The following is a 21423-nucleotide window of genomic DNA, read 5'->3' on the forward strand; positions in this document are numbered from 1 at the left end:
GGGTGGGGCTGCCCTGAGAGCCTGAGGTGCCTGAGGACTGCCACAAGTGTGGGGGTCCTCACTGGGTGTGGATGGGATGACCTTGCATGGGTTATTGCCTTGAGGTTGTCTAAGTTCATTCCATGAGTATTTGGGGGTGGCTGACTAGGCATTGTTGCATTGTCTGCTGTCATGCCATTTTCATTGTGGGAGCTCTCTCTCCCTAAGTCATCAACTGTTGTCTATGAGGCAGAGGCCTGGAGTGACAGGCTCTTTTTACTCACAGATTCATTGTGTTCGGTAATATGTGTGTGCTTCTGAGAGGGGGTATCTTTCCCATGTTTGAACACTTAAGAGCAGTGTGCCACACCAACTCTAGCCAAAGGAAAGACATGCACAGCACTGCTGCCATAACAAAACAAATTCCTAAGGCCGGTGCCGTGGCTCAATAGGCTAATCCTCCACCTTGTGGCGCCGGCACACCGAGTTCTAGTCCCGGTCAGGGCTCCAGATTCTGTCCCGGTTGCCCCTCTTCCAGGCCAGCTCTCTGCTGTGGCCCGGGAGTGCAGTGGAGGATGGCCTAAGTGCTTGGGCCCTGCACCCCATGGGAGACCAGGAAAAGCACCTGACTCCTGGCTTCAGATCAGCGCAGTGTGCCGGCCGCAGCGTGCCGGCCGTGGCAGCCATTGGAGGGTGAACCAACGGCAAAAGGAAGACCTTTCTCCCTATCTCTCTCTCTCACTGTCCACTCTGCCTGTCCAAAAAAAAAAAAAAAAAATTCCTAGTACCTCAGCGGCTGATGGCATTCTGCAGGGGTTCCCTATCTTAGACGGATAGACACTGGTGTATCAGATTGTACATATGTCCTGTGCTTAGTGGGGGACTTCCTTGATTCGTTAGGTCAAGGCCGTATGCCCACACAGTGTCTCCAGAGTGTCACCTCTGTCAAGTGTGGGAAGATGACTTGGTTCTGAATTCTGGGATGATCAGCCCCTTATGTGAATTTAACGGGCAACCTGAAAGTAAAAGGAGGAGCTGAGAAGCAGCGTTATGCTACTGGGTGATGTGTGCCTACCTGGGGCACTTAGACGGAGGACAAAGAGAAGGAAAGGGGCATAGGAGGGGGTTCTGTGCTCACCCTTACAGAACCAAACAGCCCACAAAACACTGAGGGGCCTACTTGCCGAAATCAAGGGGGGGACCTCATCCAGTTTGATAGGCTATTTCTCTCTCAGTCACATTGGGAACCAGATTTTGAGGTTGATGCATTCTGAGAGGAGGAGTGTTGTGAGAGCAGGAGGCATGGAGCCACCACACAGATCCCGGGAGTCAGCCTGAGGCAAGCAGCCCACAGACTTATTTATTTCAGTTGGTACAGCAGCTTAAATAGCCAAGGCAGCCAATCTGGTCAAGGGGCTGTCTATGCCCTAACCAATAACAGCCTGTTGCCAGGCAGTTTCTGAAGCCATCCAATCACAGCCTGTTGCCAGGCAGTTTCCATTGCCAGAAGCCATCTTGGCATGGCCTTCTCATTGCACCACAAAAGTCCACCAAATTTTTGAACTCAGAATATTAAAATGTGAATGTAACATAAATAGGAAAATGTCTCATGAACTAAGCAGGGTGAATCAATATTTTACAAATGAAAAGAGCCAACAAACCATTTCTACAAACAAAATTACAGTCCCAGATTTATGGAACAGCCCAAACTTTTTTTTTTTTTTTTTTTTTTTTTTTTTTTGACAGGCAGAGTGGACAGTGAGATAACTTTTAAGGAAGAAAAAAATTCCAAAATTTTGCAGATTTATCCAAAGTGGAACTGAACAGGAAATAGTTTTGGTGTGAATCAGCATTACATTGATGACAAAGTCAGACAAGGACATGAAATAAAAATGAACTTAAGGACCATCTCTATATAAGAGATACAAATATATAAGAGATAACAAATATATGAGATAATAAAGTATTATTATACTAAATTACATATTGTGACTGAACCCCTATAATGTAAAGGCAGGATGCATTATCTCATTTCTTTCCCTAGACCAAGGTCCTTGCTTGTCCTTTACCAAAAGAAATTCACTGAATTGAAGAAGTGATACAGCTGTACTGACAAATCATCAGGCTCATGTGATATGGGATAAGGTAGCAAAGTGAGCTGCAGGTCAAAAGCCATAAAGCCCTGCCCCCATGTAATTCTACAATATTTGTCAGAACACCTCCTTTCCCAAGAAACCTTCTTTTCATCTGGGACCTAAGGGAAAGTCATGTAAATATGTATATTGAGCTCTACTTGGAATTTTATGGAGCTGCCATAAACCTCACAAGTGACCACATTATCTCATAAAAGGAGGTGCTGGGAGGTGCTTATGCTGTCTTCCATTGGAGATCAAGACTAATGGAGGTGCTGAGGTGCCATCTCTATACTTCCTTTCCCCTACGCATTCTCTGATCAACTCTACTCTTCAATTATGCCCACTCATGTTTGTGCTTGCTTTCTTACCTTTTAAATAAACTTTATTACCTCATTCGTCACCTATGTGCCTGCACCTAGAATGCTTTTAATGTAAAAGGCAAAGGATATGACTAAAATTAAATGCCATTCTCCCACAGTACAAGGAGGCAGTTGCTTCTGCAATAGATCAAATCCTGCTGGTCAATATTCCCTGGATGGGTTTGTTTAGGGGGATTCCAGATTCAGCATGGAAATTCCAGGTCTGGGCAAAAGATAACCACCACTTATATGTAGTCCCCCAGACTAAATGAAGCCCACTGGGCCATTGTAAAAAAAAAAAAATCCCCTAAAGTGCACCACGCCACCAATCAAAGTAAGGTCATGAGTACCACTGAAACACCAGGGCCTTGCACACAAGATAAACCTCCACCTGTCAGCCCTAGCTTTCATTTATAAAAACCTTCAACCCTTACTCCTTGGGGAGTCTAGGAATTAAGCAATAGCTGCATGGATTCTTGCTCTGCCTTTGAAATAAACACCTTTTTCCTTCTACATTGATGTCAGCAATTGGCTTTCTGCATGTTGGATAAGTAGGCCATGTTTGGGGTTCTAAAACAACACTTCCAACAAGTTTGGGGTGTTGTTCTGCAAAAATATGAAATGATAATAAATTAATAATGAACAGAATATACTAAAATGTTCAAAGGGGGTTAACAGTCTGGAACAAATAGAGTAAACATTCACATGGGTGAAAAATACAAGAGAATAATGTGATCATTTAGAGTAAATGTTAAAAAACATGTAATAAAATTCATCATTGGGCCATAAACACACAACAACTAATAGAATATTAAAATAGCAACTTCCACATTCCAACTAAGATTGTATAAAATGAACCTATGACAGCATAATTACTACAGAACATTGCAAGCTTTTTTCCTGGGAACAGATCTAGACAAGTCTATCTTTTCTCATTGTTTCTCTCCAACTTCATCTTGGAAGTATAATCAGGTAAATAAAACAACAAAAAAGGAAATATTAGGTATAAATTTTTGATAAACTTTTAAGCAACAAAATTGTTAATATATTGGATGATACTATTGTATACAGAGAAAATACAACATAATCCCTAGATAAATAAAACTGATAAGAGAATAAGCTTACTAGGTATAAAATAAATACATAAAAATCAACTGGGTTACTATGTACCAGCAAGAAACAAATAGAAAACATTTTAAAGGACAAAACACAGACTAGAAATCAAATGCTTATAAGAGAAATGAAACAAAAAACTAACCTACATAATATTTTTAGTCTTAAAATCAATATAAAAAATTGTCAAACAACCTAATAAAATAAACTGTGAATACAAAGAAAAAGAAAGGCCCACAGTCCAGCCAACATTTTGTAAATTGTAGCTCATGTGAAGCAGGTTACTGCAAGCGCAGGATCATGAGATCTCAGTAGGATTGTGATCACTGGAGGGAGGGAGGGAGAGGGGGGATCCAAGGAGGTGGGACCATCGAGAGGGGAAAGTGCCTCCTACCGCCAGAAGAGTTGCCATCTGAGAGAAGCAGGCAGCTTAAGTCCAAGCTTCTCCCCTCTCCAGGAACAGCCTCAAGGAACCTTAACAGGATTCTGATTGGCTACACCTTTTCTGACGTCGTGCATTCTTGCCGGTTGGGCAAATTGTTCAATCAAGGCGCCCAGGGGCATCATTGGGGAACCACGTGCGATATTATTTTTTTGGCACCGCTGTACTCAACTCCCCGGATCTGCTCCCGAGAGAGGCCTTAGCTGGCTCCATCGCTCTGCAAATTTCGGTCATCACAAGACCCCTCAAGAGGGTGCCTGGATATCACGGAAGCAAGGAAATGGTGAGTGTGTTGGGCCAGTTTGCTCGAATTGAGCAGGTAGCTGGGCCCCTGGGCATTCTGTCCTGTTCCTGCACACAGAAACTTCTGGTCAGTGCTGGAGGCCCTCTGGATAGGCGCACGTCTCCCTAAATAGTGTGGTAGGATGAGAGGTCCTCAGAGGGAGTATGTCTGCAGATATGCTATTCACTGGGGGGAATCTGCTGCTATCTGTAGGATCCTTAAACCTTCCTCTCATACCAGGGGTGATCTGGTCCCCCTGAGTTGGGAAACAAGATTTCTAGTCCATGACCCTGACCTCTCAGCATGGCTCTTCCTCGGGATCTTAATCTGTATTCTCTTGTTAATAACACAGTATCAGACTGAGTAAGTTACAAAGAAATGGTTTTATTTGGCTCAAGGATTTGGTCCCAGGTTTTAGGGGTAACATCTGGTGCTGGCCTTCTTATTGGCAAAGGCCTAGCACAAGAACCATGTGGACCAATAAAGCTGAGTATAGGAGAGGCTAATGTAAAGTGACTGCTGAAACAGACCCCTGGAGGTAAACCTGCAACCCATTAATCACATGAAAGAATTGATCCTAATCACCTCCTCTAAGGTTCCACATGATCTCATCTCTTACTATGATAATTTGGATTAAATTTCCCCATAGGTTTCAAAGGGGACAAACCAGTATCTGTGGAAATAAATCTTAAATATCTGCATTCAGCCCCACATTGTCAAATGGCACCTTCCCCTCTGAAGTTCCCAACACTATTAAATATTTTCTGTCATAATACCTTTCATTCAGCTTCAGTATTTCAGCATTTTTCCAAAGAACCAGCAGCATTTTTCCACAGGAATAAAAAATGGTTTGTTTTCTATTTGTGAAGATTTCACATAAGAAGAAAGTGGAGAAAACCTATTTATCATTCTCATGTAAAAACTCTGCTTTGGTGGATGTTTAGAGCAGTGTTGCATCCATTCTTCAGCTAAAATAGAATATTACAAAAACAAGTGACAGTCACACGTGAATTTAATTGAAAAGGAGAGGCAAGGCATCTGATTGGGACCATCACTCCTTACCAGAGTGCAGTCCCAACAGTGAGTTACACAGTTTTTTACAGTATTCTTCCACTAAGGCTCACAATTTCAAACCCCTGATATGCAGTGAACAATAAAAAAAAATGCAGAATATGGTTGTAAGATAACAGTTAGCAATAACAAACCCAGGAACAATAACAACTCTAAAATATGGTTGCAAGATAACGGTGCAGGACACATTTCTCTCAACTTATTTCCTTGGAATTTTGGCCCACTTAGTTTTACAAGATACACCTTTAGCCATTAGCAAGCAAAGCTAATATGTACAGAAGCAAGAGATCTGCAATCATATCTTAGCCACACTCACTCCATTTTGATTTTGACTCTACAGCAAGTGTTAAGATGTCACTTCAGATGTCCATATCCCATATCAGAGTATCAGCCTTCCTTCCAATCCACTTTGCTGCGATTACACACTTTTTTTTTTTTTTTTTGACAGGCAGAGTGGACAGTGAGAGAGAGACAGGTCTTCCTTTGCCTTTGGTTCACTCTCCAATGGCCGCCACAGCCAGTGTGCTGCGGCCGGCGCACCGCACTGATCCGATGGCAGGAGCCAGGTACTTATTCTGGTCTCCCATGGGGTGCAGGGCCCAAGCACTTGGGCCATCCTCCACTGCACTCCCAGGCCACAGCAGAGAGCTGGCCTGGAAGAGGGGCAACCGGGACAGAATCCGGCGCCCCGACCGGGACTAGAACCAGGTGTGCCGGCGCCACAAGGCAGAGGATTAGCCTAGTGAGCCACGGCGCCGGCCGATTACACACTCTTGTAAGCAGTGGATGATGGCCTAAGTACTTGGGTCTCTATCACCCATATGGGAGACCCAAATTCAGTTTCTGGCTTCTGGCTTCAGCCTGGTCCATCCCTTCAGCCTGGCCATTGTTGTTGCATGCATTTGAGAAGTGAATCGATGAAGGAGGGAAAAAAAATCTTTCTTTTTTCTGTCTATTTCTCTGCATTTCAAATGAGTAAAATAATTTTAAAAAATATTTGCACATGTCCTTTTAGCTACCATAAATGCAGATATCTCATCATGAATGTCATTGGCTTGTTCCCTTGGAAAGTTTACAAGGTGGTGTCTCATCAATGCTCCCTTTACTCTTTTCCTTGTCCTAAGTTTCAAAACTGTGTGAGTGGTGATCTAAGATGCTCCCAGTGGCTCAGTCCCTAGGACTGTGCAGTTTAACCCTAGCTCATTCTTTCTGGAAGAAAGCAAGGTAGTAGCTTATGCCCTAAGCCTGAGAATTAGCTGTAGTATATCCTTGATCTGAAGAGCTAACCCATAGGGACATTAAGATTCTCCTCTCACAAGAACATTCTCATTCCTGGGAGACATGTTAGTATCTGCTCATTCAGTCATATATCTTCCATCCACTGGTTCACTCCCCAAATGGCCAGCAACTGCCATAGCTGGGCTAATCTGAAGTCATGAGCCTGGAGTTCATTGAGGTCTCATGGTGGGACAGGGGCCTAAGGACTTGACATCCTCTGCTGTTTACTCAGGTTCATCACTAGGGAGCTGGATTGGAAGTGGAGCAGCCAGGACCTTCTCTCTCTCTGACTCTGCAACTCTGCCTTTCAAATAAATAATCTTTAAAAAAATCATGAAGAGCTACTACAAGTAGCTATACATCAATAAATTGGAAAATCCTAGAAGAAATGGAATGTTTTATGGACACATACAATCTGCCAAAATTGACTCCCAAAGACATAGAAAACCTAAATAGGCCAATAACCAAGATGGAGATTGAATCAGTAATAAAGACCTTTTAACAAGGAAAAGCCCGGAACCAAATGGCTTCACTGCTGATTTAAAAAAAAAATTATTTAAGGTATACAAATTTCATGTATTTCATATATATTGACTTAGGAACATATTGGTACTTTTCATCCCACCCTCCCTCCTCCTCTCTCTCCTTTTGCAGTCTTAATTTTTATAAAGATCTATTTTCATTTTACTTTATACTCATAAGATTAACCCTACACTAAGTAAAGAGTTCAACAAATAGTGAATGGTACTGATCTTAAAAGTTCTTTCTCAGTCATGACATTGTCTGTGCATATAAAGGCTATAGATTTTTCTCTTTACTTAATGTATACTAAGCTGATCTTCTGTATATTAAGAGAATCGAAAATGAATCTTGATGTGAATGGAAGGGGAGAGGGAGTGGGAAAGGGGAGGGTTGCAGGTGTGAGGGACGTTATGGGGGGGAAGCCATTGTAATCCATAAGTCGTACTTTGGAAATTTATATTCATTAAATAAAAGTTAAAAAAATTTAAAAAAAAGGCTATAGATTTTTCTGTTGATTTTATATCCTGCCACTTTACCAAACTCTTTTATGAGTTCCAGTAGTCTCTCAGTGGAGTCTTTTGCATCTCCTATATATAGGATCATGTAATCTGCAAATAAGAATAGTTTTACTTCCTCTTTTCTGATCTGTATCTCTGTGATTTCTTTGGCTTGCCTAAGGTTTTAGCTAGAGCTAAACCTTCAGGACTAGATTAAATAACAATGGTGAGAGTGGGCATTCTTGTCTGGTTCCAGATCTTAGTAGGAATTCTGCCAGCTTTTACCTTTTCAATAGGATACTGGCCATGGGTTTGTCATATATTGCCTTGATTGTGTTGAGGAATGTCCCTTCTACATCCATTTTGCTTAGGGTTTTCATCATGAAAGAATATTGTATTTTATCAAATGCTCTTTCTGCATCTATTGAGATAATCATATGATTTTTCTTCTTCAGTTTTCTAATGTGGTGTATCACATTAATTGATTTGTGAATGTTGAATCATCACTGAATACTGGGATAAATCCCACTTGGTCATGATGAATGATTTTTCTGATGTTTTGTTGGATTCAATCAGCTATTTTGTTGAGGATTTTTGTGTCTTATGTTCATTAGGGATACTGATCTATAGTTCTCTTTCTGTTGCATCTTTTCCAGGTTTAGGCATTAAGATGATGTATGCTTCATAGAAGGAGTTTGGGATGATTCACTCCTATTTGTTGGAATTAGTTCTTTTTAAAATATCTGCTAGAATTCAGCAGTGAAGTTGTCTGGTCCTAGGCTTTTCTTTGTTGGGAGTGTCTTTATTACTTATTCAATTTCCATCTTGGTTATTTGTGGGGAGCAACCCGGACTGGACTGAGTTACTGGAATTAAGACTTATTCTATGCATCTGCTCTCCCACAATATGGCGCTGGGAGAGGAGGCAACAGCTTCTACCCAGCTGCCTCTCACCAACTTGACAAGCTGCAGGAGCTGCTCCTGATTGGAGGAGAGCAGCGTACTCGGCGTGTGGGTAGCAGAGTTAGGATTGGCGGAGGAGGACTATAAAGGAGGAGAGAGACGGCATGCACCAGGAACATCTAAGGGGAACATCTAGCTGAAGGAACACCTGTGCAGCCCCCGAGAGAGCCGGCCGGTGGTGTGCCGCTCCCCCGCGGAAGTGGGGAATGTGGCAGGGGGAACTGCCCTTCCACGGAGGTGGAAGGGATAATAGCCAACCCGGGAAGAACCAGCAGCAAACCCGGGGAGGGCCGAGCAGACGAAAGAACAGCGCAGGGTCCTGTGTCGTTCCTCCACGAAGAGGGGGAGCGACAGTTATTGGTCTATTTAGGTTTTCTATATTTTCATGACTCAACTTTGGTAAATTGTATGTTTCTAGGAATCTATCTATTTCTTCTAAGTTACCTGGTTTCTGATGATTCTTTTTATTTCTATGATATCTGCTGTTATATTTCCTTTTCCATCTCTGATTTTATTGATTTGGGTCTCTTTCTTCTTCTTCTTCTTGTTTTTTTTTTTTTTTTTTTTTTGGTTAGTTGTGCCAATGGTGTATCATTTTTTTATCTTTTTAAAAAACCATCTTTTTATTTCACTTTTTTTTTGTATTTTTTGTTTGTTTTGTTTCTTTTCTAATTTTAATTATTTCTTTCCTCCTACTTGTTTTGGGTTTGGTTTGTTGTTGATATTCTAGGTCCTTGAGATGCATGGATAGCTCATTTATTTGGTACCTTTTCAGTTCCTGGTGGCACCAATTGCTATGAACTTCCCTCTTAACACTGCTTTTGCTGTATCCCACAGGTTTTGATATGATGTATTATCACCTTCATTTGTTTGCAGAAATTTTTTGATTTCTTCAATGACCCACTGTTCATTCAAGAGCTTGTGGTTCAGTCTCCATGTGTTTATATATGTTCTAGAGATTCTTGAGTTGTTGATTTCTAGTTTTATTCCATTGTGGTCAGAGAAGATGCATGGAATAATTTTTTTTTTTGAATTTGCTGAGACTTGCTTTGTGGCCTAGCATATTATCTATCCTAAAGAAAGTTCCATGCACTGATGAGAAGAATATGTATTCTATAGTGTCAATTAACTTTATTGTTCCCTGCTAATTTTCTGTCTGGATTATATGTCCATTGCTGAAAGTGCGGTATTGAAATCTCCCATTACTATTGTATTGAAGTCTGTCTACCTTTAGGTCTATTAACATCTTTTAAGTAGCCAGGTGCCCTGTAATGGATGTATATACATTTATTGTGGTCACATCTTCTTCTTGGTTTGATCCCTTAATTATTACATAGTGCCTTTCTTAATCTCTTTTAACAGTTTTTATGTTAAAGTCTATTGTCTCTGATTTTAGGATGGCAACACAAGCTGTTTTTTGGTTTCTATTACCATCGATTATCTTTTTCCATCATTTCAGTTTCAATCTGCTTGTATCTTTGTTGATGAGATGTTTTTCTTGTTAAGTAGAAAATAGATGGCTCTTGTTGTCGCGTCCCTCGACCAGCAAGGAAGACACGACCCGAACTCTTCTTGAAGCAGTTTATTCAGGAACCTTGAACAAGCTTCTTCTTCCGCCTCCTTCCCTCTCCCATCCCTCTTATAGCCATCAGCACACCAATCAAAAGCAGCCAAGTGGCAAGGATTGATAGGTACAGCAATGCGGAAGCCAGAAGGGAGCTCAGCCATCTCCTTATTAGGAGTTGTTTGTTTCTCGCCAGTCCTTCCAGGAGAAAGGAGCCGGTGCCATCTTTAGGGCGCGGTGCAATGGCTCCCCACAGTTCCCCCCTTTTGTTTTAGAACCAGGCATCTAAGGATTACAGGAGAAGGTAGGGGTCTGTCCCCCACTGCCAGGCATCCACCTGGAACAGCATCCTTTTCGCGGGGGTGGGATCTGGGATGCCAACCCACATGCAGACAGACTTGCCTTCCAGAGAACGTAATGGCTCGTTCTCTCTGCAGTGCTTTGCCTCGCACCCTGCACCCATGCCTAGCATTCAAGGAAGGCCAGCCATGCTTGCGGCGATTGTCCAGCCTCAAGGGCATAAAAGGCTTGAGCTATCATGGCCAATTCCCGCCGATGAGCTGTCCTCATCCTGCACAAACACCACAGGCAAAATAACACAACAAGTAACAGCAACCCCGTCAAAGCTCCAAGTCCCGCCCACTCCTTCAGGCTGGAGACGGCTGTGCAGATCCAGGATGACAATCCAGATGCGAAGGAGACATCCACACGCGTGGAGTTGATGGTGACCATGGCAAGGCGCAGTTGCTTCAAGGTGTAGTCAAATTCTGCGGACCAATTCTGCAAGAGCATCTGAGACAACTGTTTAGAGTAATTTGCTGCCTGAGTCATGTTATCGTACTGAACAGAGGTCACACACACCCTGAAAATTTCCACTCACATCCTAGCTGAGCAAGCTGCCAGAGAGTATCCACCTGCTCCTGTACCAAATCCACACGCTTATTAACAATCATCAAGCCTCCCTTTATTTGTGCATTTAAGGATGTCTGAGTATCCAAAGCAGCAGCCATGGAGGCCGCTAAATTATTCAGGGTATTAGCAGTTTGAACTGTCCCTGTGAGCGCTATAGCAGCTGTTGTAGCGCCCACAGCTGCAATGGAAATGGCGGTTTTAACGGCTGCAGTAACGATCCCAATCAGCAATGTTATCATAATGAAGATCAAGGGGCTGCTTTGTGACATTGTCTGTTTGCTGCACCAGTTGCTCAGGTAACCATCGAGAATATAGAAACATGTCCACATCCCCATATTAAAACAGGGTCAGGTCCATACCATTGAGCAGTTAGAGGGTCTTTCCACTTCACATAACTTGTCTTTTGGTTTCAGGATGCCAGTGATGATCAGCTGCAGTTTTCCCTTGATTATCCAGTATTAGAAAATTTAAAATGAAAAGAGCATGTGATAGCCATTTTTGTGGGGAATATGCCATGGTCCCGTATTCCCCCTTTTTTATTTTTTGTAAATAATTTTTTAATGTGGCATGTGCTCGTTCCACAATACCTTGTCCCTGGGGATTATAAGGAATCCCGGTGATGAGAGATGTGGAAGTTAGTACAGAAGTGCTTAAAAGAGTTGGAAGTATACGCTGGGCCATTATTAGTTTTTATCTGTATAGGGGTTCCTAGAACAGCAAAGGCCTGAAGGCAATGAGAGATGTTTGGCAGCCTCGCCGCATTGCGGGGTGGCAAAAACAAAACCTGAACATGTATCTAAAGAAACATGTATGTATTTTAGTTTACCAAATTCAGAAAAAATGGGTAACATCCATCTGCCAAAGCTGATTAGGCATAAAACCTCTAGGATTTACACCATAATAAGGGACCGGGAGAAATGTGACACAGGAAGGGCAGGATTTTACAATTTGCCTTGCCTGTTCCCGGGTGATTCCATATCTTAATCATAAGGTTTGGACATTGAGGTGATGCAAATCATGACCATGGGATGTTTCTTAGACTTTGTCAGTCCCTCTTTAAAGGATCTGGCTTCTGAGCCAGAGACTGGAGCAGCTAGAAAGAAACACGTTTATAACTGAAGTTTAGCGTCATTTCACATCTTGGCACCACTTTTAATCTAAACAGCCCGATTGGTTATTATCTCTGCAAGATGAGAGATATATCTTTTGACATCTCCAGGGGCCCTCTGGAGATACCAAAAGTCCAGAGAATTTAGAACTTTGATTTTCAGAAAGTCTGTTAAAGGTGCCAAGAGAACTTAGAGTATCTGGTCAAAATAGAATTCCTTAACATTTAGTAAGGGCAATTTTAACACTTTTAGACCAGATCTGATCATAATAATATTTAACATAACTTTTTAAGACTTAATACTTTTTATCAATCATAACTTAACAGACAGTAGTGTTAAAAAGAGACGTTACAGTTTTTGCAACAACAGATTTTAAGATTTACAATTGAGATCATTTCCAGATAATTACTAACATTAGTACACATTTTAAAAAATCCCATTGTTATAACAGAAGATCAGACTTCAACTTTAGGTTAGTGTAATTTTGGCATTAACATTTAACTTATAGAAAACTCTGTAAACAATGTTTTAAAATCGTAAACTTTTTACAACTTTTCATGACTTGCTCACACCTTCTGAAACTTTATACCTGTAGTTACTTTTACAGTCTTGAATTATCATGTATGGACAACCTATGAGAGTACATGCTGGCAAACTTAAAAGTCTCTCTTATCAAATTTAAGATGTTAAAAGTACACATAATACATTTTCCATATTTTACTTAGCACCGATGCCTGGATAACTTAAAACACTGAGCTATTAATGAATACCACACCATTATCTGAATTAAAAGTCAAAATTACATTTCCATGCTTTTAAGTAACATAAGGATAACACCACTTGGGCAGCAACAGTCACTAGTGCATATTTACAACTTTGAAAAGATCTTCATCCTTAAGAGAAACAAGTTTAAAGCATATCAAAGACATGTAAATGTAAAACTGAGAAAGTGAACCAAAGGGCATTTGCATTAACCCAATTTTCTGAACCAATCTGTATTGGCTTACTTGAGTTAACAACATAAAGGCTTGTATACACAGAATTTACTCTCATTTTTATAAGACTACTCTAGCTGAAAAGCAAAAACATGAATACAACATAGATTTGACATCATTTACTACATTTAAATACACTTTGTATAATTTGAATTGACTCAAACAGCTGTTACTTTAACAAATTTAGAGTCCCATCCTTTGAGAGTTCCAGGGATCCAACTGGAAGCCCCAAAGTTGAAAGACTCGGTTTAGAATTTAAACTATCAGAGAGTCAAACCATTTTAGTCAAAAATTAGTACGTTTAACCAAGGCTGTGGACTAGATCTAATCAGAGTTAGGTAATCACTCAAACATTAAAGATATAAGGTAAACAGCTTCATGGTGCAGTTTTTCCAATCAAGACTCATACTGGCAATAGAAAAATGTGAAACCTTCAAGACACATTAAAACTCTCATTAGATAAGTTAGCTACAGCAGCACAGAAAAGAATTGATTATCAGCGTATGAGCCCATTGCTTAAGTTTTTATTAACTGTAAAGAGAAAAACCCATAAAGTTGGAAAGGGTTATCGAATTAAGACTTTTCTCTAGGTCAAGATACCTGTGGAATTTTTCCTCTCTCTTTCTCCTGGCCTGTCGCGTCCCCCTTTTTGTTTTAAAAGATATTCTTTCAGTGTGCGGTGTGCTCACTCAATTATGCCCTGGCCCTGAGGATTGTACGGCAATCCATGGACAAGTTGAACCTCCATTTTTTGGCAAAAGGTGGTAAAGGTTTGAGATGTATAGGCTGGGCCATTATCAGTTTTTAGCACCTGGGGTCTCCCCCAGGCGGCCCATGCATCCAGACAATGAGCAATCACCTGACATTAGGGATGGAATTGGGCTAGAAGGTTTAATCGGTCCTGCGGTTTCCAATATCTTTATTGCGTTCACCACATATAAGGAATCTGACAACAAATTAAAGGCAAAAGAGCACTGCTTAAGGACCTCAATAACTATTTTTAATTCCACAACTTGAGGTGAGCCTGGCTGAAACTGATGAAATACCGGGTCATTACCCTCTACCATATAAACCCCACAGCCTGTTTTTGACCCATCCGTAAATATATTTGGAGCACCTGGTAATGGCTCAGCGGCTGTAATTTTTGGAAATCCTCATTTGCCGATTCAATTCCCGTACTTGCTTTATACCAGACTCTTTGTTATCGCCACACTCTTCAGACTCACTGCTGCTTTCTGAGCTACTTTCTGCACTAGTACTACTTACTAAGGAGGGGCTGCACAACTCGGAAAGATCGGGGTACAGTTTTTTCCTAGTTCTTTTCTGACTCTCCTTCAAAGTTTTCCCTTTTTCACTGGCAGCTCTCTCGGAGCACTCTTCCTGAAGCTCCTCCAAGGCAGCTTGACCGCTCAGAATAGCTTCACTATACCGCTCATCCTTGAGGCATGCTCGCACTAACTTCCATATTGGTCTCACTCCCCTTTTGAGATTACCCTGTTCAAATGCAAAATCCAAATCCCTGCCTAGTTTGTCCCATGAAGGGATAGTAAGGCTTCCCGAAACCCCATACCAGGGTGCAATGGTATCGCAGTTACGTAAAAACCTATGCAATGTACTAGGCTTAAGTTTCAAACCGTTTTCTCAAAGCAGCACATTCAGCGCCAGAAAAATTGGATGGGACTGTGAATTACCCATCATCAAAAATTGTACTCTTTCCCTGGCCACGGGTCAGAGCTCCTTCTGCTTTTGTCGCAGAACTTCCTCTGCTTTAATCGCAGAGCTATCCTCCCACTATTGTCGCAGGACTGCCCGCTCTTATCGCAGATCCCCACCTTATTTTCCTGGGGGACTTACCAGTGCTGCCCTGACTGCAGGAAGTTCTGAGTTCGCGTTTGAGATGGTTCCCCATACGGGCCACCAGTTGTCGTGTCCCTCGACCAGCAAGGAAGACACGACCCGAACTCTTCTTCAAGCAGTTTATTCAGGAACCTTGAACAAGCTTCTTCTTCCGCCTCCTTCCCTCTCCCATCCCTCTTATAGCCATCAGCACACCAATCAAAAGCAGCCAAGTGGCAAGGATTGATAGGTACAGCAATGCAGAAGCCAGAAGGGAGCTCAGCCATCTCCTTATTAGGAGTTGTTTGTTTCTCGCCAGTCCTTCCGGGAGAAAGGAGCCGGCGCCATCTTTAGGGCGTGGTGCAATGGCTCCCCACATCTTGTTTTACAGTCATTCAGCCAGTTTGTATATTTTAACTGAAGAATTGAGGCTATTTACATTCAAAGTGACTATTGGTAAATGATAACTTGGTTCTGCCATTTTCCAAAAATATTCCTGTTGTTGACTTTGGATTTCTTTTGTACTTTTCCTGGTGGGTTTTCTGCCTTCTCATTCTTTCATAATGCTGGCTATCTTTCTGTGTTTCTGTGTGTAGCATATCCTTAAGCATCTTTGGTAGGCTGGACAAGTGTTGCCAAATTCTTGCAGTTTCTGTTTGTTATGGAAGATCTTCATTTCACCTTCATTCATAAATGCAAACTTTTCAGGGTATAATATTCTGGGTTGACAGTTTTTTCTTTTAAGATTTGGACTCTATCTCACCATTCCCTTTTAACCTGTAGGGTTTCTGATGAGAAGTCAGCTGTGAGTCTAATTGGCGAGCCTCTGAGAGTAATCTGATGTTTCTCTTGTGCACATTTTAGAATCTTTTCTTTATGTTTCACTGTAGAAAGTTTGACTACAATGTGTGGTAGTGAAGATCTTTTCTGGTCCTGTCTGTTAGGAGTTCTGTGTGCTTCCTCTATTTGAACATCCCTTTCTTTCTCCAAATTGGGGAAGTTTTCTGTAATTATTTCACTAAATAGGTTTTCTATTCCCTTCTCTCTTTCCACTCATTCAGGAACTCCTAAGATGCACATGTTGGGTCATTTGAGAGTATCTCATAAATCTCCAACACTGTTTTTATGTTTTCTAATTTCTTTTTGTTTTATTTATTTATTTATTTATTGCCTGATTGTAAGATTTCTGAAAGTTTGTCTTCTAGTTCAGATATTCTTTCTTCTGCCTCATCAAGTCTGCTGTTAAGGCTTTCCACCACTTTTTTATTTGATCCATTGAAATTTTCATTTCTAAAATTTCATTTTGATTTCTCTTTAAGTTCTCAATTTCTTAGGAAAAAATTTTCATTCATGTCATGTATCATTTTCTTTTGTGGATTTGCTTCTGATTTTTTTTTTTGAGTGACTCATCCTATGATTAATTTTCTAAATTCCATTTCTGACATTTCCTTGATCTCTACTTTAGCATTCTAATGTTGAAATGTTGTGTTCCTCTGGGAGGGTCATGGTGACTTCCTTATTCTAGTTTCTTGCATTTTGGTTCTTACTTTTCAGCATTTGTGGAGTTGATTTTTAATTTTTCCTTTTGTTGGTTTTTGTCTTTGAGGTATGCTTCTGTGGCTTCTTGGAATGTCTGCCCTTCCAGTGACTAACAGGAAGTATATGGTGAGTGTGGCCAAGGGGCTCTGGCCAATGTTTTAGGGTGGGGCAAGTTTCCAGGGTAACACCTAAGTTCCAGGAGCAAGGGGGAAATCAATACCCAGCTATGCCCTACACCTTTACTTGTAGCCACCGAGTCCCCATGGTCTCAGCACTCAAGTCTCCCACAGTTGTTGAGTCCAGAGGACACTGCTGGCACAGGCACCCCTCTGTCCTTCATTGCTGTCCAGCTGCCTCCCAGCCAAGCTCTGAGTCAGTGGGGGCTGTGGGCCACGCCCACTGTTTGAAGTTCTGGATCACACACACCCTAGAGTCACTGGCTGAATGCCTGCCTGCCACTGCTGCCAGCACTAACTTCAAGTGTCCTGTCTCAGTGAGCTGTTATGTGTACACCTGCAGGCTTCTGTAGTTTTGCCCTGTTTTAAAATGGCACCTGCCCTCTCAGCTGGATCACAGTTTCTATTTTGGAGTGATTCGTTGGAATTGGACAACCCTCTACACTTGCACTAAGACCACTGACAACTGCCAGCAACTACCAGGACCCTGGACTCCAGTCTGGACACACACCATATTCTCTCTCTGCTCTAACCTCATGTGTTGGTACAGTCTATCCTCCCTCCATCTCAAGAATGCTGCCAGCTCTGGCTTTCCATAGCTTTGGCTCTCCGCCCTCTCTGGCTGCATGTCAGCACTCACTATGCAGGTTCAGGCCATTTCCCCTCCTCCCATGGGGCTTCCTGGGTGTTTTTCTCTCCAATTCTCCACCAAGAGTGTACCTCCTACACTATTCTCCTCACTGTTTCTCCCTAGCCTTTGAAGCATGCCACTCCCTAATTCTCCATTTTTTTCTTCTTCTGGTCCTCCTACTGATTTTGGGTTTGGTTTGTTCTTGTTTCTCTAGATCCTTGAGATGTATTGTTAGATCATTTAATTTTTGCCTTTCTAACTTGTTGATGTAAGCACTGATTGCTATAAACTTCCCTCAACACTACTTTTTCAGTATCCCATAATTTTTGATATGTTATATTGTCATCTTCATTTGTTTTCCAGAATTTTTTGAATTCTTTTCTGATTTTTCCATGACCTACTGTTCATTTAGGAACATGTTGTTCAGCCTCCATGTGTTTGCATGTTTTCTCACATTTCTTTAGTTAGTTAATTTCCAGCTTCATTCCATTGTAGTCAGAAAAGATACATGATATTATTTCAGGTATTTTTTGATTTATGGAGACCTGCTTTATGGCCTAGGATATGATATATCCTAGAGAAAGTTCCATTCACTGATGAAAAGAATGTGTATTCTTCAGTTTGGGGATGGCATGTTCTGTAGATAACAGATCCATTTGGTCCATGGTGTAAATTTGTTCTGTTGTTTCTTTCTTTTTTTTTTTTTGCCTAGTTGATTTGTCCATTGATGAAAGTGGTGTGTTGAAGTGTCTCATTATTGTATTAGAGTCTGTGTCTCCCTTTAGATCCATTAACATTGCTTTTAGAAACCCAGATGCACTAATATTGGGACATGTACATTTATTGTAATCACATCTTCCTATTGAATTGATCTTTAATAATAACATAATGCTATTCTTTGCCTTTTTACAGTTTTTGTGCTACTCCTGATAATTTTTGCTTTCCATTAGCATGGAATACCTTTTTCCATCCTTTCACTTTGAGTCTGTTTGTATCATTGTTAGTCATGTGTGTTTCTTACAGGCAGCAAATAGAGGAATTTTATTTTTTTAATCCATTCAGCCAGTTTGTACCTTTTAATTGGAGAATTTAGGGCATTTCTATATGATTATTATTGATAAGTAAGGAGTTTGCCCTGCCATTTTCCCATAACTATTCCTATTGTTTGGTTTGGCGTTCCTTTGTACTTTTACTAGATTTTCTGCCTTCACATGCTTTCATAATGATGACTACCTTTCTGTTTCTCTGTGTAGCACATCCTTTTAAAGCATCATTTATAAATCTGGATGAGTGGTGACAAATTCTTTCAATTTCTGTTTGTTATGAAAGGTCTTTATTTCACCTTCACTCATAAATGAGAGCTTTGCATGGTATAGTATTCTGAGTTGACAGTTTTTTTCTTATAAGACTTAGACTACAACTCTCCATTCTTTCCTAGCCTATAAGGTTTCTGATTCGAAATCAACTGTCCATCTAATTGGAGATCCTCTGAAGGCAATATGGCATTTCTCTCAGGTACATTTTAAAATCCTTTTTTTATATTTTCCTGTTGAAAGTTTGACCACCATGTGTCATGCTGAAGATCTTTTCTGGTCATGTCCATTAGGAGTTCTATGTGCTTCCTGTACTTGATTGTCCCCTTTTCTCCAAATTAAGGATGTTTTTATTTATTACCTCACTGAATAGACCTTTTAATTGATTCTGTCTTTCCACACCTTTAGGAAATCCTAAAACCCATATGTTTGTTTATTAAATAGTATCACAGAGGCTGGCAGCATGGGTCAATAGGCTAATCCTCTGCCTTGTGGCACCGGCACACCAGGTTCTGGTCCTGGTCGGGGCACCAGATTCTGTCCCGGTTGCCCCTCTTCCAGGCCAGCTCTCTGCTGTGGCCCAGGAGTGCAGTGGAAGATGGCCCAAGTGCTTGGGCCCTGCACCCGCATGGGAGACCAGGAGGGGCACCTGGCTCCCAACTTCAGATCAGTGCAGCGCACCAGCTGCAGCGGCCATTGGAGGGTGGACCAACGGTAAAGGAAGACCTTTCTCTCTGTCTCTCTCTCTCTCTCTCTCACTGTCCACTCTGCCTGTCAAAAAGAAAAAAAGAAGAAAAAAAAAAGAAATAGTATCACAGAGTAGTTTTTTTCAGATAGAGTTTTTGCCCATTGAGGATGCCTGGGAAGGTTAGCTTTTGCTGGCTGAGAAAGGGTTTATGAATTTGAGAGTTCATTTGAGAATGTAGTTATAAGAAACAAATTATTTGGCTTTCTACTTATTGTCTAGCACAGAGATTTTAAGGCCTTTATAATTTCCTGAGTAATAGGTATAGCTCTGATCCTTCATAACACACCCCTTTCTGGCAATAACTGTGAGCTCACTATACAACTTCAGAATGGAGAGAGTTGACCATAAACAGCAAACATGCTTGGGTCTGGCATCTTCAAGTTCTCTTCTAGCTCTAGATGGGATCAGAATTGAACTGTCTGATAATTAGTAGGTGTTGGAGAACTTGGTTGGTGTTCAGGAAGCATGACAACTTTGGTGTTAGAAGTGACATCCAAAAAGATTCCGGGGCAGGCACTATGTTGCAGTAATTTAAGCTGTTACCTGCAGCACTCACATCCCTTATGGGTCTCAGTTCAATTCCCAGCCGCCCCATTTCTGATCCAGCTCCCTGCTAATGTGACTTGGAAAGCAGCAGAGGGTGCACCCATGTGGGAGACCTCTAAGTTTAGTCTGAAGTGAATATAGCTATTTTGGGTTACTTTGGACTATTGTTCTAATGGTCTATCTTTCTGCATATTTTATATTTAATTTGTGTCTTTATATTTATGTTACTTTTATAATACTTATTTGAGATCTTGTTGTTGCTGAGTGTGGGCACCAGAAGATCATGGAAAAACTCCTCCTTGAGACTCCGACCAACACTGCTTGGCACCCAGTGCTTACCTCATCGATGAACATGTACTCCTATTTTGCCACTACTCAAGCTCTGTGGAGAAGTTCCACAGCCACCATAGCCTTCAGAATGAAATTAGAAATGCTAAGGGGCCACTGTCATCACCAAGCCAAAGAATAAAGGTAAGGAGGTAAATAAAGCCACAGAGATTAGAACAAGAATTCATTTTATCTAAGTGGAAGTCAACATTTTACATTTCAGCTTTTTTAAGATTGTCCAGTTTGGATTTTGGCTTCTACCCTTAAAGAAGTTTCAAATTTCATTAACATTATTATAATTTATTAAAGCAGAATGATTTATTTCTAAGGTATTTGTTTCTTTGAAAACTGATAATGCTGAGTGACCTTAAGTAAAATGTTAAACTCACCTTATTCTTGTGATGTAATGGAGCTTATGGGTAGAAGATTACATCTATTTTTAAAAAATGCATTACTGCCTTTTCTGCTTTGACTACTCTCAATAAGTAAATAGATGTTTTGAGTAAGTCATTTTATTGGCCCCAAGGGCTATTTTTTTTAACTTTTATTTAATGAATATAAATTTCCAAAGTACAGCTTATGGATTACAATGGCTTCCCCCCTATAACGCCCCTCCAACCCACAACCCTCCCCTTTCCCACTCCCTCTCCCCTTCCATTCACATCAAGATTCATTTTCAATTATCTTTATATACAGAAGATCAGTTTAGCATACATTAAGTAAAGATTTCAACAGCTTGCTCCCACACAGAAACATAAAGTGAAAAATACTGTTTGAGTACTAGTTATAGCATTAAATCTCAATGTACAGCACACTAAGGACAAAGATCCTACATGAGGAGTAAGTGCACAGTGACTCCTGGTGTTGACTTAACAAATTGACACTCTTGTTTATGGCATCTGTAATCACCCTAGGCTCTTGTCATGAGCTGCCAAGGCTATGGAAGCCCCCTGAGTTCACTGACTCTGATCATTTTTAGACAAGGCCATGGTCAAAGTGGAAGTTCTCTCCTCCCTTCAGAGAAAGGTACCTCCTTCTTTGAAGACCCGTTCTTTCCACTGGGATCACTCACGGAGATCTTTCATT

General features: G+C 41.1%; 1 long non-coding RNA gene across 1 annotated transcript; it reads left to right on the top strand.

Moving 5' to 3' along the window:
* Positions 1 to 3927: 3927 nt before the first annotated feature.
* LOC149123252 (uncharacterized) lies at positions 3928 to 19423 on the top strand. Its single transcript, XR_016217707.1, has 3 exons — positions 3928 to 4311; positions 16664 to 16722; positions 18842 to 19423. It is a non-coding gene; the product is annotated as an uncharacterized LOC149123252 (long non-coding RNA).
* Positions 19424 to 21423: the final 2000 nt, after the last annotated feature.

The sequence above is a fragment of the Oryctolagus cuniculus genome, chromosome 12 (assembly GCF_051225735.1).
Source record: "Oryctolagus cuniculus isolate XC-2025 breed Fujian yellow rabbit chromosome 12, ASM5122573v1, whole genome shotgun sequence".
NCBI classification, from domain to species: domain Eukaryota; kingdom Metazoa; phylum Chordata; class Mammalia; order Lagomorpha; family Leporidae; genus Oryctolagus; species Oryctolagus cuniculus.